Here is a 14,465-nt window from a genome sequence, read left to right as displayed (position 1 = left end):
TGAAAAGTAAAACATGTTGATTTTATTTTATTTCATCTTCGTACATTACATTATGTACAGAAGTATGCACTTCTTTTAACCCAAACCATAATCTTGTTTAATAACCAAATAGTTCTGTTTTTTAACCCTTGTGTAGTCTTAACATTTTTTATATTCGTCTTGTCCTAAGGGTCAAAACAGTATAGTAAAGCAGTTCAAACCTCAAATCTAATTTTTCATGAAGAAACATCCTCTCATGCATGAATTACTTTGTGAATATTAGGGAATGTTAAATATTACTACTGCACAAATAATATGAATTTGATATGCCTCACCTTTTGCTTTAAAAGTTATATGGTCTTATATATGGCACAATAAGGAAATTGGCTACAAAATACTCATCTTCTCCCGTTTTCTAAATCATTGAACCCAACCACAAGTTGTATAAACAACAACAGTAAATAGCCTTTCAATCCAATTTCAACTTGAAAAAAAATAATTTAGTATTTTTTTCCCTGCTGGTTGACATAGTGGCAGGACAATTTTGACCCATAAGACAACACAAGGTTTAAAACATTGACAGTGCGATTGTTTTATAACTATAATACCATGCTCATACCTCCTGAGATATAACATGAACTGCTAATGAGAGTACGTTGTATCAAACCACGTTCATTATTAACACTTATGCAGTTCCCTTTTCACTCTAGATGCTTAATCATTTCAGCTGATTGTTTCAGTTTTACAATGTGCAACTTCACAATTTTTGGGTAAGTCTCCACCTTGTTTGTGTTGTCTTTAGCGGAATAAACCTACTGTTGACTAACTATCCAGCACCAAACAGCTAACGAACAAGCAGGGAACACAGTGGAAAGTTAAGGCACTAAAAGCCAGATGTTTCCTCAGGAATTGGTGGAGACCAAAACAGAATGTAAACACTAAATATGGGCCAATATGCAAAACGTGTAAATAGAGATCTGTTTGCTCACCGCAATATATAATTTGACATGTCATTGTGGGGTTTATAGCTTTCTGCGCTGACCCAAATGGCCAAAAATCGAATAATGCTGAGTTAAGAAGACACTCAAAATGCCGTTTCACTGTGACTTTAAACCACAACTTGACTGAATCTGGCTTTAAAGAATACTTTACCCCCAAAATGATAATTTCTATATCAATTACTCACTCCGTCATACCTTGAATTCTGGAAGAAAACTTTATTTTGCAAGCCTCCACTGTGAAGAAGAATCTGAAAATCGTAACAAATTGAAGTAAATGGTGACCACAGAAAAACTATATCAAAACCAGTGGTGGAAAAAGTATTCAGATCCCTTACTTAAGTACTAATACCAGGTCATTTTCAGCATTATTGATATTTTAATTATTGTTTTCATTGCTGCCATATGTTTGTGAAGTTTTGGTTGTTGGATGTTGTTATATTAACATAAAAAACAATAGATATATGTTTTTAAAAAAAAGTACATATACCATACTGTGAAATTACTCCAGTACAAGTAAAAGTCCTGCATCCAAAACTTGAAGTTTTACTTTTACTGAAGTAAAAGTACAAAAGTACTCAAAGTATCAAAAGTAAAAGTACTTGTTATGCAGAATGGCCACACTCAGGTGGTCAAAAAATATATTTAAAATATATTATTGGATTATTATTATTGGTGCAATAATGTAAACAGCGGTTTATTTTCCCAAGCCAAGGCTAATTTAAACCACTAAATATACTGTTATGTGGTTTAATTTAAATTTAAATGTCTAATCACTTTAAATGTATCATGTTTTTAATGTTAAATCTCGACCTGAAAAGTAACTAAAGCTAAATGTAGTGGAGTAAAAAATACAATATTTGCCTCACAATGTAGTGAAGTAGAAGTTAAAAGTTACATAAAAATGGAAATACTCAAGTAAAGAACAAGTACCTCAAAATTACTTAAATACAGTGATTGAGTAAATGTACTTAGTTATATTCCACCACTGATCAAAACATGTTTACAAACAGGCAGTAAAATCCAATTCTTATGCTCTGTACTTCCTAAACACATGCATTTTTGTAAAAATCAAAAGAAATTTTGCATAAACTGTCTCACACTTGTGCAGTTGTACAAGGACGAGTAGCGGCCCCCAATTCCTTCATATCATCAAGAATGTTCTCAGTTTTAGGATTATTTGTTCAGTAATAAAATCACTAATTAAAGATACAAAATGACTACAAAAAGACATAAAATCACTAATAAAATATACAAAATTACTTCAAATAGACATAAAATCACTAATAAAAGATGCAAAATGAGTGCAAAAAGACATAAAAATCACTAAGTAAAGATATAAAATGACTTCAAAAAGACATAAAATCACTAATAAAAGATACAAAAAGACATAAAATCACTAATAAAAGATACAAAATGACTTCAAATAGACATAAAATCGCTAATAAAAGATGCAAAATGAGTGCAAAAAGACATATAATCACTAATAAAAGATACAAAATTACTTCAAAAAGATATAAAATCACAAAAAAGACACAAAATGACAACGGTGATAGATGAGAACATTGATATTTTTTAACATTTTCCATGGAAAATGTCTAGATATCAGCTCTTAAATGAGCTTTTTTGTTGTTATCATTATATTTGTCCAAACAAATGTGCCTTTAGTTGTGCCAGGCATTAAACTGAACGAGATATCAGAGAAAACAAGGGTGGTCTAATAACCTTTCCCATGACTGTATATCTCTTAAACCAGAATATACATAAAATCAGCAGGAAATCTATTAAACATGCAACAAATATTGCACTGACTCTCTCATGGTGACAACTCCCACACTGAGTGACAGCAGTACACAACTCCACTGAGAGTGAAAGCATTCAAAGACTCATTTCAGTGAGAGCAGCTTTTTTTTGCTCAGTCAGTCGTTTTTTTTTTTTGCCCACAGACGCTGAGTTGCATCTCAGGCCGCGACAGGAACTCCGACGTTCTCACCACCTACGAGCCAAATGTGACCTTCTGTTCACAACTGACACCCATTTATCTGTCACTGATGTGGGGAAGCAACAATGGGCAACAGACAGGCGGACGGGCACGTGCCAACATGCTGAGCACTGCACCCTCTTTTGACACAACAGGAACGCATGTTTTCCCACACTGGCTTCAGACACCAAACGTGTTCTCACAACTGTTAGATGATAACAGAGAAGTTTATGTAATCCCCCACAAGATCAGCACACCTCTGTTTTTTTCTTATTTCTTATTTATACAACCACCACATCACAGAAAACATGGTGGCATGACTGAGCAGCCTCTATAAAAGATAAAGACTGTGTTTTATTAGAATAGAGGCATCCAACATCTCGGCCCAGCCCATATGTGTGTGTGTGTGTGTGTGTGTGTGTGTGTGTGTGTGTGTGTGTGTGTGTGTGAGACTGGCCACGGGGTAGAACCAGGTCTCATTCACAGATCCACTGCAACCAATTAGGTTTTACTCACATTGCCACATCAAATAGCTGCTTGAAAAACTAATAGGATTGCATGTTATTGTCCTGCTGATGGGATTTTTTGTCTACAAGACACACATCTGAACCTGCAGAGGTTTAATCTCATTTCCAGATGTTTCATCCTCTGGCCATCATTCACATGTGCAAGGAATTTCAGAATAATGCCTTGTGGAGCTTTACATCATCTTTCATCAGTAATGCATCCGCATTGCGAGGCATGTGAAATTTCTCCCTTCTTCTTCAGAGCTGAGAAATTGCGCACTGATTTCAATATTACAAACAATGACTGGCTCCTCGGCAGCCCAGAGGTGCAGCAGTTCAGTCTCACTGTAATGGAACTTTGTGTGGGCTGAGAGCTCATTGACGTTGGCTCTCGCAAAAACTTCCACATGAAAACGCTTTTGCAGTGTCATATCTTGGAGAATAGACGCAGTTATCCAGACGACTACAGCAGCGGATTGTGCAGCAGATCAAACACGCTGGCCTGGGGCGCATTATATCAGATTTCATTTTGAGTTGAGGCCCTTCATTCATTTCTGACATTTACAGTTGGATCGGTGCACCCCTCTCCGAGGCCTCTTGGCTCCCAGTCTGCACTGAGGCCCCACCAGCCACTCTGGAAAAACCCGGTGCATCTGACTTGCATTGCCTGGCTCCACTTGTGTGTTCTGTTTGGCCCGTGCCGCTGGAGGAGGAGAGCGGGCCAATTACCAGCTGCCGCTCCGAGACCAATATGATGTCATCCTCCCGCTCCGCCATAACAGGCTGCAGATGAGAGGGGCTGGGCCTCTCAGCAGCCTTATTCACTTAACGAAGAGCAGGAAAGCATGAGAAAAAAAAAATTAAAACGGTATTGAATATCCTCAACATTAACATTTCTCTTCATCTACACTCACTTATTATCCATTAAAGCAGCCCCGTAATGCATCGCAGCTTGTTAGGAGCGCAGCAGATGGGAGATAGCAAAGATAATAGCTCACTGTTTGTCTCATGAGCACCTTGTTTGAATAACCCTGATAACAGCCCATGAGAAAACAGTGGTAATGCCATTGTGTTTTAAGGCCGGTGCATTTTTACAGACATGAGGCGGAAGCGGGGTTTCAGAGGCTTTTATGCGTTATCAACACGCCCCACCCGTAAGAAAAATCACCTGCACGATACAGTCGGCTGTGCCCTTTCGTCTGCAGCGACACTCCCTCATTCTTTAAAAAGCCGCAGTCAGCCAACTGTGTCCTCACGTATCAAAGGAGAGAGTTTATGGCGGAAAAGACACTAAGATACACTAAGATACTGGGCTCATGCACTCATTCACACTCAAAACACGCTCACAAAACTCTGGAGACTACTTAAGTGCTATCCCAGAAGGCCTTAGCATTTCCGAGGAAGTCTTGAAGCCACATCACAGAATCTGAAGGGGCCTGTGGGCTGCAACAGATCTCCTCTCATTTCCCCACATACTCTGTCTCCAACGCCCCACAACGCCCACACAACCACTACGTATGGACTCTGGAGATGATACATAGACAGAGCTGATAGGAGAGTATAAACAAATGGCAGCTTTAACTATTTAGGTGTGTTGGCTGCGATTTTATCTCCATGAGAAAGAATAAAATCAAGTCAAACAAAACCTTTGAGGGGGAAAAAAGAGTTTATCAACAACTGTCCACATTCATTCATGTGGAGAGATAGGCGCTGTTTACAGGTAAAGAAAGCTGCAAGTTATGTGTGAAATGTGGAAATTGCAGGACTCTTTACTGACAATACTCAGGAAGTCTTCCTGCATGTTGTTGTAATCTGTGGTTACGTAGTTAGTGAAATGCAAACCACGAGTCTTAGCATAATTTCTGCTGTGTATACATTCAGAAAGCCCGGTTTCAGTCTGTCTGTCTGGGTTATATGGCGATGAAGGCAAAAGAAGAGTTCCAAATTCTGTAAATCCATTTTGATTTAAGGCCACAGCTATGCTAATCGCTCTGGGAGGCTTTGAACTAACTTCATGCTAACATGCTGTACATTAGCCGTGTTTCCATTAAAGTTTAAGCTAATTTTGAAGAGAAAAGTTGAAATGTTGCATTAAAGAAATGCAAATTAGGGACGTTTCCACCGACTGCTTCAGAACAAATAAACAAAGCTGCATAAATGTACTTTGGTCAGTAGATGGCAGTGTAATGTGTTGCAGTAGGCTAATCCGTCAGTAAACAGGAGAAGAAGTAGAGAGAAAACAACAATGAAAAAGAAATTGATAATCGGACAACTTTGGCCAACCACAAGAGAAAATAGAGAAAAGTCGTCCGTAATTGGATTTATAACTAATAATTGTTCTTTCATGTCAGAGTGGAAACAGCTGATCAGTCATGTGAGTTAAATGTTCGATACATCAGAACATCTCCCGTTTAGCCCATTAACTTATTTTAGAAAAATACCAAAAGCGCTTCAATTGAGCTTTAAACGTTTCTGCACTTTTTCGGAAAAAGTTTTATCAAATTTTGGGATCACTGGATTTGTCATCTATTAAAGTAACATTTTGCCCCCATGCCTCTCACTAAAATGCAGGCTAAGTTTATGAGAGACCCAAATTCAACACATTAACTTTTCATTGGTTGGGTTTTCAGTGGTGAACAAAACATTACTTCTGGGACTTTTTGGATAGAGTAATGTATAATTGATCTTATTTTTGATTATTTTAACTATTTTTGGCCTTAAAATCCAAGATAGCTGCCAAATTTAAGCTCTAATGAAAGCTTAGGTCAAGCTGAGTTGAATTATGGACAGTAAAATGGGGCCATCAAAGGGGTCATCTCAAGGGTCAAAAAAGGTCTATGTTTGTGGTTGATGAGAAACAAACCTTCACTCTCCATGGTCACCGAATAACTGGAGATGACCCAAGTAAGTTTATTGGAAAGCATTAAAAACTCATTTGTTTTGCAGGGATTTAGTCATAAACTAAAGTCCTGGGGAAATAAAAGTTTGACCAAATGATGACACTCAAAATCAGGGTATTACCAAAGTGGTTAAAATGCATCCTGAGGGGGACATTATAATGTCTGCAAGTTTCATGGCAATCCATCTAATAGTTGTTGAGATTTTCACTTAAAACCACAAATGTGAAGCTTCTGATGGCACTAGAGGAAAAGTCAGAGGATGACCAAAGATTGAGATATTTCAGACTGAACCAAAGATAGATGACAGACCGACATTGCCGTGCCTAAAAATAATAACCTGTAGTCTTTCATCTTTAAATCCCACTAAAAGTGTAAAAGCGCCTGGCTTGCAAAAGTTTCAACCGTCATCTAAAAGTACTTTCATTTCGCTCGTCTCACTGCCTTTCTCTCCCCCATAGCTGAAGATGCATTATCAGGAATATCTGTTGGTATTTGTTGTGGGAGAGTGAAAAGGCTTCGACAGTAAATTCCTCTCTAAATCTTCACAAGCCGAGGTTCAGATACGACTCAGGGGAGGGTCGGTGAAGCGAGGTCAGGCACTTCACCTCAGCATGAGGTGGTGAAGGAATGGACTTCATACCTTTACAAATGAAAGAACTAGCAGTGCAATAATTCATGATTTATAAATGGTAAGAGGAGCTGTCAGATACCATTTACCTCCACCAAAAGAGGTTCTGTTTTTTTGCTCTGTTTGTTTGTTTGTCAGCAGGATTACACACCAATTACTGGCCTGATTTTCATGGAACTTGGTTGAAGAGTGTAACATAGGCCAAGGTAGAGCCCAATAAAAATGTTGGGGCAGATCCAAATCATGGGGCAGAAACACAGATACTATGATACTATGAACTATGATAACAAGATTCAGGTCTGAGGTAGTGCAAAAAATAAATAAATACAATAAACAGTAACAATTAGAACGATATTTTGAGGTTGTATGGTTTAGGTGCTTAATAAGTTGTTGGATCGATACTTTTGAAAATGAGTATTGTATCCAGATACGTTTTAGTATCTATACTTTTGACAACCCTACTTTTAACATTGCACGCCTTGGGGGAGGTTGGCTTTCACCAAGTGCCCTTCTAGTTTGTTTGGTTGTTTGGTTGTTAGCAGGATTCCAGAAAAACTACTTTGGTGGAATGGTGTTCCACCAAGGAAGAACCCATTCGATTTTGGAGGCCATCCAAATCAGGGGGTGGATACACAGATAATGATTTCACTTTCGTAACTATCATAAGATAAGGCACGGCCTTAGCGGAGGTTGGCACTATCCAAATGCCCTCCAAGTGCCCTTCTAGTTTGTCTCTTGGTTTGTTTGTTTGTTTGTCTGGTTGTCTTTCCGGATTTTCATGACATTGGGTGGAAGGGTGCAGCATGGGCCAAGAAAGAACCCAATAAATTTTGGAGCGGATCCAAATAAGGGGGTGGATACCCATTGGTCTGCCACAATAATTACAAGATTGGAAATGTATTGTCTGTTTAGGAATAAATGACTCTTACTCTTGAGCCAAATGCTTAATATTCAATTAATTAAAATTTCTGACCAGAGCTTGAGCATCAATTTTGTATTGTTTTAGCTGTGTGGTTTTGTTTTATTTTATGTACGATATATATATATTTTTTCCACATTCCAATTCCAATGTCTGAATATTCTTAACAATTCAAAGTCTCTTAGAAAGGGTGTACTTGCATCACTATGCTATTTTATTGTCATTATATCAGTGGCATAAAACGGTCCTAAAACCATTTATCACAATTATTTCTTTGGCTACATATTGTCCGACAAAATTTTTTTATAGTGACATACACAAATAACTTCTGGGTGCTCTTCAAGGTGCAGTTTCCAAATCTACAAGGGTTGCCAGATGATGTTAGGAACCATTACTAAATTGCATGCCAGCCCTCTTTACTGTCGCTTTCAAAAAAAAAGGGGGAAATAATGCCAAAAAAGGATACGGTATAGAGTGTCAGGTTTAACAGACTACAGACATAGCTTCCACCCAGACATCCAATCATCATGTGATTACCCACTCCTACCCATCATGTGTGCAGAATGGATGACTTGACTGTCTGCAAACATGCTAAATAAAGGATGTACTGCAGTTATCAGGAGTCTTATCATCCTCTTTCATGAGGTCTGACTCCTCTCTGTAAGAAGACCTCTACCTTGTCAATGTGTCTTTGGGTCTGTGCCGCAGAGACTGTGTGAGCTATGCCCCGCTTCGCATTCCTCTGCCATCCAACCTCTGTCAAGCCTGGACTTTCCCACAGAACCCTAAACCCTGTGAATGAGAGTAGGCCTTTGTTTCAGGCATTTTTCATCCTGATCCCAGCAACTTCCCCATGGTGGAATGCAACAGGAATGCCAGAGCCAGCTACCTGGCATTAGAGAGTCTTTGTGCGGAAATAGGAGAGGCTGAAGGAGAGAGCAGGTCAAAGAGGTTTGACAATGGATAGCTCACTTCTCAAGGTGCCCAGCCCATATTACAGAGCGAATGAACAGCGGAACCCGGGTCAAGTCTCCTAAACGTGGTAAGGTGCACTAAGAAGAAGTGAAAAAACGACATTGTTTGCAGCCAGGCCAGTTTCGCTATGAGTTCTCCCCTCAGGTTTTTTCTCCTACTGTACAAATCATTAACTGGAGCGCTGATGTAGCAACTGATTGGCATGCATGCACAAGCACAGCTGAAATGTGTGTCTGCAGCAGTTAACAGGTTGTTGTGAGCTTATCGCTAGCTGGGAGCTGGAACGGTGAGGCAGCGGTTAGCCTCAAGGTGCAATTCCATTCATTCCTGAGCGACCAGCAAAGGTGGATTTTAATTTGAGGGATGCCATGTGAAGATGAGGATTTATTATGATGCTATCTGATGAGGTTTTCTCACAAGTCACAACAAGAGTTAAAATGAGTGACATTCAGTTGTGATTCTGCAGCAATTTGCATGGTATTTTGCATAGCAGAAATGTCAAAATATCACACCATCAATACAAAAAAACGACTGAAGGGGCCACCAGTGTGGAGGTGAACATGGTGTATATGCAAACATGGTGGTGTACATGTCAGAGCAGGAGCTTTGAGGCAGGACGCTCACAGACTGAGAGACAGACAGTTAGCTGGGCCCCCCTCAGTAAAACCATTTCACCTGTAACCTGAGCAGCCCGGCTTCTGAGACGACCGGCTGATCTTCTCTGGATCCTGAGTCTGATGATAAGGAGCTGAGATAAGGCGCTAACTGAAGGGTAACGACAGAGCTATGAAGACAAGGGTGGGGCATCAGGTCACATAACCCCTGCATGTCATCCATAACTACCAAGGGGGCCTCTGCTCACCTCCCGTGAGAACCAACATCTGTAACATGCTGCCAAGCCCACTCCATAATAAATATAAATAACCAGAAAAATAGCAGAGATCGTATACGTATCATTAGCTGCTAAATGGTACTGTCGTTTTTAGTCGACCAGAATCAAAGTGAATCATCTGGTCCAAACCAAACCAAATACGAACCCTAACCGAACCGCACTGTCTTTTCTGTTCGCTTATAGCTGTTTGACTGTTCGGCATCCCTTTTTCCTAGAAAACCCAGCAGATGTTCTATTTATTACGTTCAGACTGCCAAGAATCTCGGGGAGGACAACTGAACATGTGAAGAGAGGCCAGCTTTGTGTTGACCAGACTCCCCCCTTCTCCCACCAGAGAGGAAATTTTATGAACTCACTTGGGAAAGATAAGGCTTCTTCCTCGACACGACCGCTCATACTACGAATTCCAGTGAAATCACGGCAGTATATCCACAGACCAATGTATGTGTTAACACCTGAAATCTAAGAAACGCCGCTAAGTATGAGCAATTGGGCAGCCATATTGAAATTGTGTCAAAAAGTGAAAAATCAAAGCACATCAAAGACAAACCTTCCAAGATGGCTATAATTCCGAAGTTAGCTCATTTTAAATTTGCAGGATTATATTGTCATGAAGAAATAGGCTATTACAATATCAGGCATGTGCTCCTTTTATCTGATTTATTACTTCTTTTTTTTATATAAAGAAGGAAAACAGGCTATCTAAGTCATGCAGCAGACATTTGCCTTCAGCTCTTGTTTGCTATTTACAAAAGCAGACTTCACCATGGTCACCAGGCCTGGACTTTAGACACGGAAAGAGAATCATTTCCTATTTGAAACCTCATTATGTAACCAAAGGATAGCTGTGTGAGCTGGCTTGACACCCCTGGAGCATCCAGATATCTGCTGTTAGATAGTTTACAGGATTAAAGCAGATGGATAAGGTCTTGGTTTGGACCAATGGGGGGGAAACATCTTCCCTTACACAGTCATCTCGTGGGGGAGCATTCTTTCAATGAGCCAATTCAACAGTTACAGGCAAAACCTGCCACCATTCACAATCCAGTCCTGAGCAGAAAAGGGGAACTGTGTAGAGACAGTGCATGAATTAGTTCCTTTTTAACGCTGTAAAAATAAAACCAGAAGTCGAACATGACAAATTCTGAATGAAACAGACACCTCTGACACTTCCCTTCAACACTAATAGAGTTGTTTTAACCATTTAAAGAGTTATTCTGCCATAGAATTGTGTCATTTAGATGAAAACAGCATATTTAAATTGCAGAAACTAAAAAATTGAACTAAAAGCCAAGCTTAACGGCATTTACCGGACTTTGGCCCAGTAGAGCCAGCTGGTGAGATAGCGACGGCTAGCTACAACTAAAACAAAATTTACTTATTTTCCCATACAAAGTTGTTTTCTGTAATAGATGGAGAAGGAAAACAAGCTAAAGTCCTGCTAAAGCTAACTAGCAGTTAACTGCCACTTCAGCTTTTGAACTGAGTGGAATTTAAGTAACTTGATTCGGTAAAGTTACCTATAAATCATGTAAATGCATTAAAAGTGACATCTGTTTTATCATGTAAAGTTAATCTGTGTAACAAAATTTGAAAATCAACAGAGGAGAAACCACAGTGGCTTTGTAGTTCTTAATTATGAGGGATAGCTAGCTGGTATGATAGCCACCGCTTGCTACAACTAAATATACTTATTCTCCCAAAATAGTCTTCGGTAATTGAAAAATGTAAATGTTACACAATATTTACTAAATTATGATGGAGAAGCAAACCTAGCTTAACTTCTGCAAACGCTAACTAGCTTAGCATAGAAGCAGTTAACTGCCAATTCGGCTTTTGACTCTATTTTGTTTTGTTAAGCTACCTTTAAATTATGTAAATGCATTAAAAGTGACATCTTTGTAGTTCTTATGCTGCGTTCGATTGCATTCGGAACTCAGAAAGATCCGACCTCCGAGTCGGAAAACTGCAATAGAACGGCCCTTAAACTCGGGATTCCGACTCGGGAATTCGGGTAGGATCCAAGCAGCCCGAGTAGGTCAGAAATATATATTTATATCACCATAATAAAACAAATCTGCAGATTACTGTAGACTACACGGTGCTTTGAGCTGAATGTGAACATGTCAAAATGCTCAAAATAACAATGCTACAAGCTGATGCTAAGCTAATATTGACCATCTGAGCTGCTAACTAGGCTAATTAGCAGTGAGGACAGTTGAAGCAGATGACATTGAATGAATGAATGAAGCACATCAAAGTCTCTCTGCGCCTTTTGTATGGTTGAACAGAATGAGGGCTATTCTCTGATAAGTGAAATTACATTATTGCGGATTATCATTAAATAGACAGTAGGAGGGCTGGAATACTTGCTCTGACTGGCTGACTTTCAAGTCAGGCACAGGCATTTATCTAAGCCTGTGAAATCCTCCAAACAAAAAAAAAAGGGAAAATTTAAGAGTGGTTCTCAAATAGCCAAATTCCATTTTCTCCTCGATGCATCACAGTGGTGTGCTCACCTAGTTACTGGTAAACACACATCAAAACAATGACGAAAAAGCATTAATGAAGCTTGATAGATTCTCCAAAGAAAACAGTTTTAAGTGAGCAAGGCCTGCGGAGTATCATTATTGCCTACGTGCCCACGGACTACGGCCTCAGTTTACAGATTTATTGTGTCAATCACTATCACTGCGGGTAAAATTAGATGCCAAGACAATACAACATAAGGTGCCCTTGGCCGACTGTTTAACACCTGATCAAGATAAAGAGATTATGATCTGTAATAAAGTGTCTAAAGTAACCGCATCCAGGGGCCAGAGCTCAACCTTAAACAATAAGAGACAAAGACCTCATGCATGTGACACGTGCTTAGAAAGAAACAAAAAACGTCCAGACGTTCAGTCAGACTGTCATGCTATAAGCTTTGTTAGTGTCTGTGTTATGGTCAATGTCAGGGCGGTGCGGGACAGGTGCTTGTCTAACATCTACCTGACACATGGCTGTGCAACATGAATTATTAATTAACACCCTACAAAGAGAAAAACCTGTTCTTTGTTGTTGTTACTTCTGAAATTTCAGTTGATGTACTTGTTTATAGTGTGGATAATGGGGAGGCATATACCAAATGTGCCTTTTATACAAAGGTGTTGGAAAGAAACTAATCCACTTTATACTTTGACCCGACTATATTTCAGGTGTAAACATTTTACTTCACTACATGTACCTGATAAGTTAATAGGATAACACTTTACAATAACCAACTCAGTGATATTTATAGATGGTTTATAAACCAATTATTAACCATTTACAAAGTGCTATACAAAATTAATCTTTAAATGTTTTCAACCAATTTCTTAAAGGTATATGAATCATTTATAAAATCATTAACATACTTAATATGGTGTTAAAAATGTTAAAATGAGTGCAACTAAAACTATTGATAAACTATGAAATTATAATTTAATTGTTTGTTAATGGTAAAGTAACTATAAACTGACATTAATATACCATATATTTGCCATTTATATATGATCTAGTTAGTGAAACATTAATAAATAATGTATTTACCATTCTAAATGGCCTATATACGGTTTATAAATAACGATTAAACATTAACAAACTATCTCTTTACCATTTATAATGATGGTTGCTGTAAAGTGTTACCGTTAATAGCTCCTTACATTTGATAGATTATAGTGCCCAACAGTATGTAAAATAGTGAGTTGTTGAAACATTTAAATGTTGTTTACACAGTGATGCATTAATAACAATGTGGTGGAAGAAGCATTAAGGTCCTTCACTTAAGTAAAAGTGCAAATACCACAATGTAAATCCACTCTGTTCCAAGATTTGATCCTGCAGTCAAAAGTCAACTCAGGTGAAAGTACAGAAGTTTTATCAGCAAATGGACTTTTAAATATCGAAAGTGAAAGTGTTAAACTTGCAACAATGCCGACACAGTGACCGGCACGCCCCCCAACTTTGGAGAAGTAGGGAAAAGTACCAGCACAAAGGTTAAGAAATGTCCTGATGTGGAGGGGAGCAGCAGCAAAAATGTAGAATAAATCATTAAGATGTATGCTATAATTATAAAATATAACCAGACAGCCTTTTCTGACGTTAAATTTAAGCAGTTTTCTATGTACTCCTCAAATCACCAGACTCCTTTGACAAAGAAAGACAAATTTTACATCACAGAACACAGGAGTTAATGCTACTTCAATTGGGTTGTTTCTTGCTACTTTGTAACTTTGGTGTTTTTAGGGTTAGTTTGGATCCACCAAAGTCACAATAACAAAAAAAACCTCACAGAGTGAGGCAGCAATAGACCAGAAGCGCCTATATCTTCTGTAAGGTAAAATGATGAATGTTTTTGTCAATGGGAAATGGCTTCAGTTCTCCCTTGCGTAAGCTTAAACAAGGCCGTCTGAATATGAGGTAAAGCAATGCAAATATTCTAAATCTAGTGTACACTTCAACTCAAATAGATATGTTAAGCTGGCTAAAATACATTCTGCTGTAAGTAATATATTGACTATAGATCAGGGATCTCAAACTCAAATCACCTGGGGGCTGCTGGAGGCAGACAAAATGACCAAAAAAAGACACAAAATTACAAAAAAGACACAAAATGTCTGAAAAAACACTAAATTACTTTTAAAAAGACACACAATTACTTAAAAAA

This window comes from Centropristis striata, chromosome 22 (assembly GCF_030273125.1).
Source record: "Centropristis striata isolate RG_2023a ecotype Rhode Island chromosome 22, C.striata_1.0, whole genome shotgun sequence".
Taxonomy (NCBI): Eukaryota; Metazoa; Chordata; class Actinopteri; order Perciformes; family Serranidae; genus Centropristis; species Centropristis striata.
The sequence above is the reverse complement of the archived record's forward strand: the minus strand, read 5'-3'. Positions refer to the sequence as shown.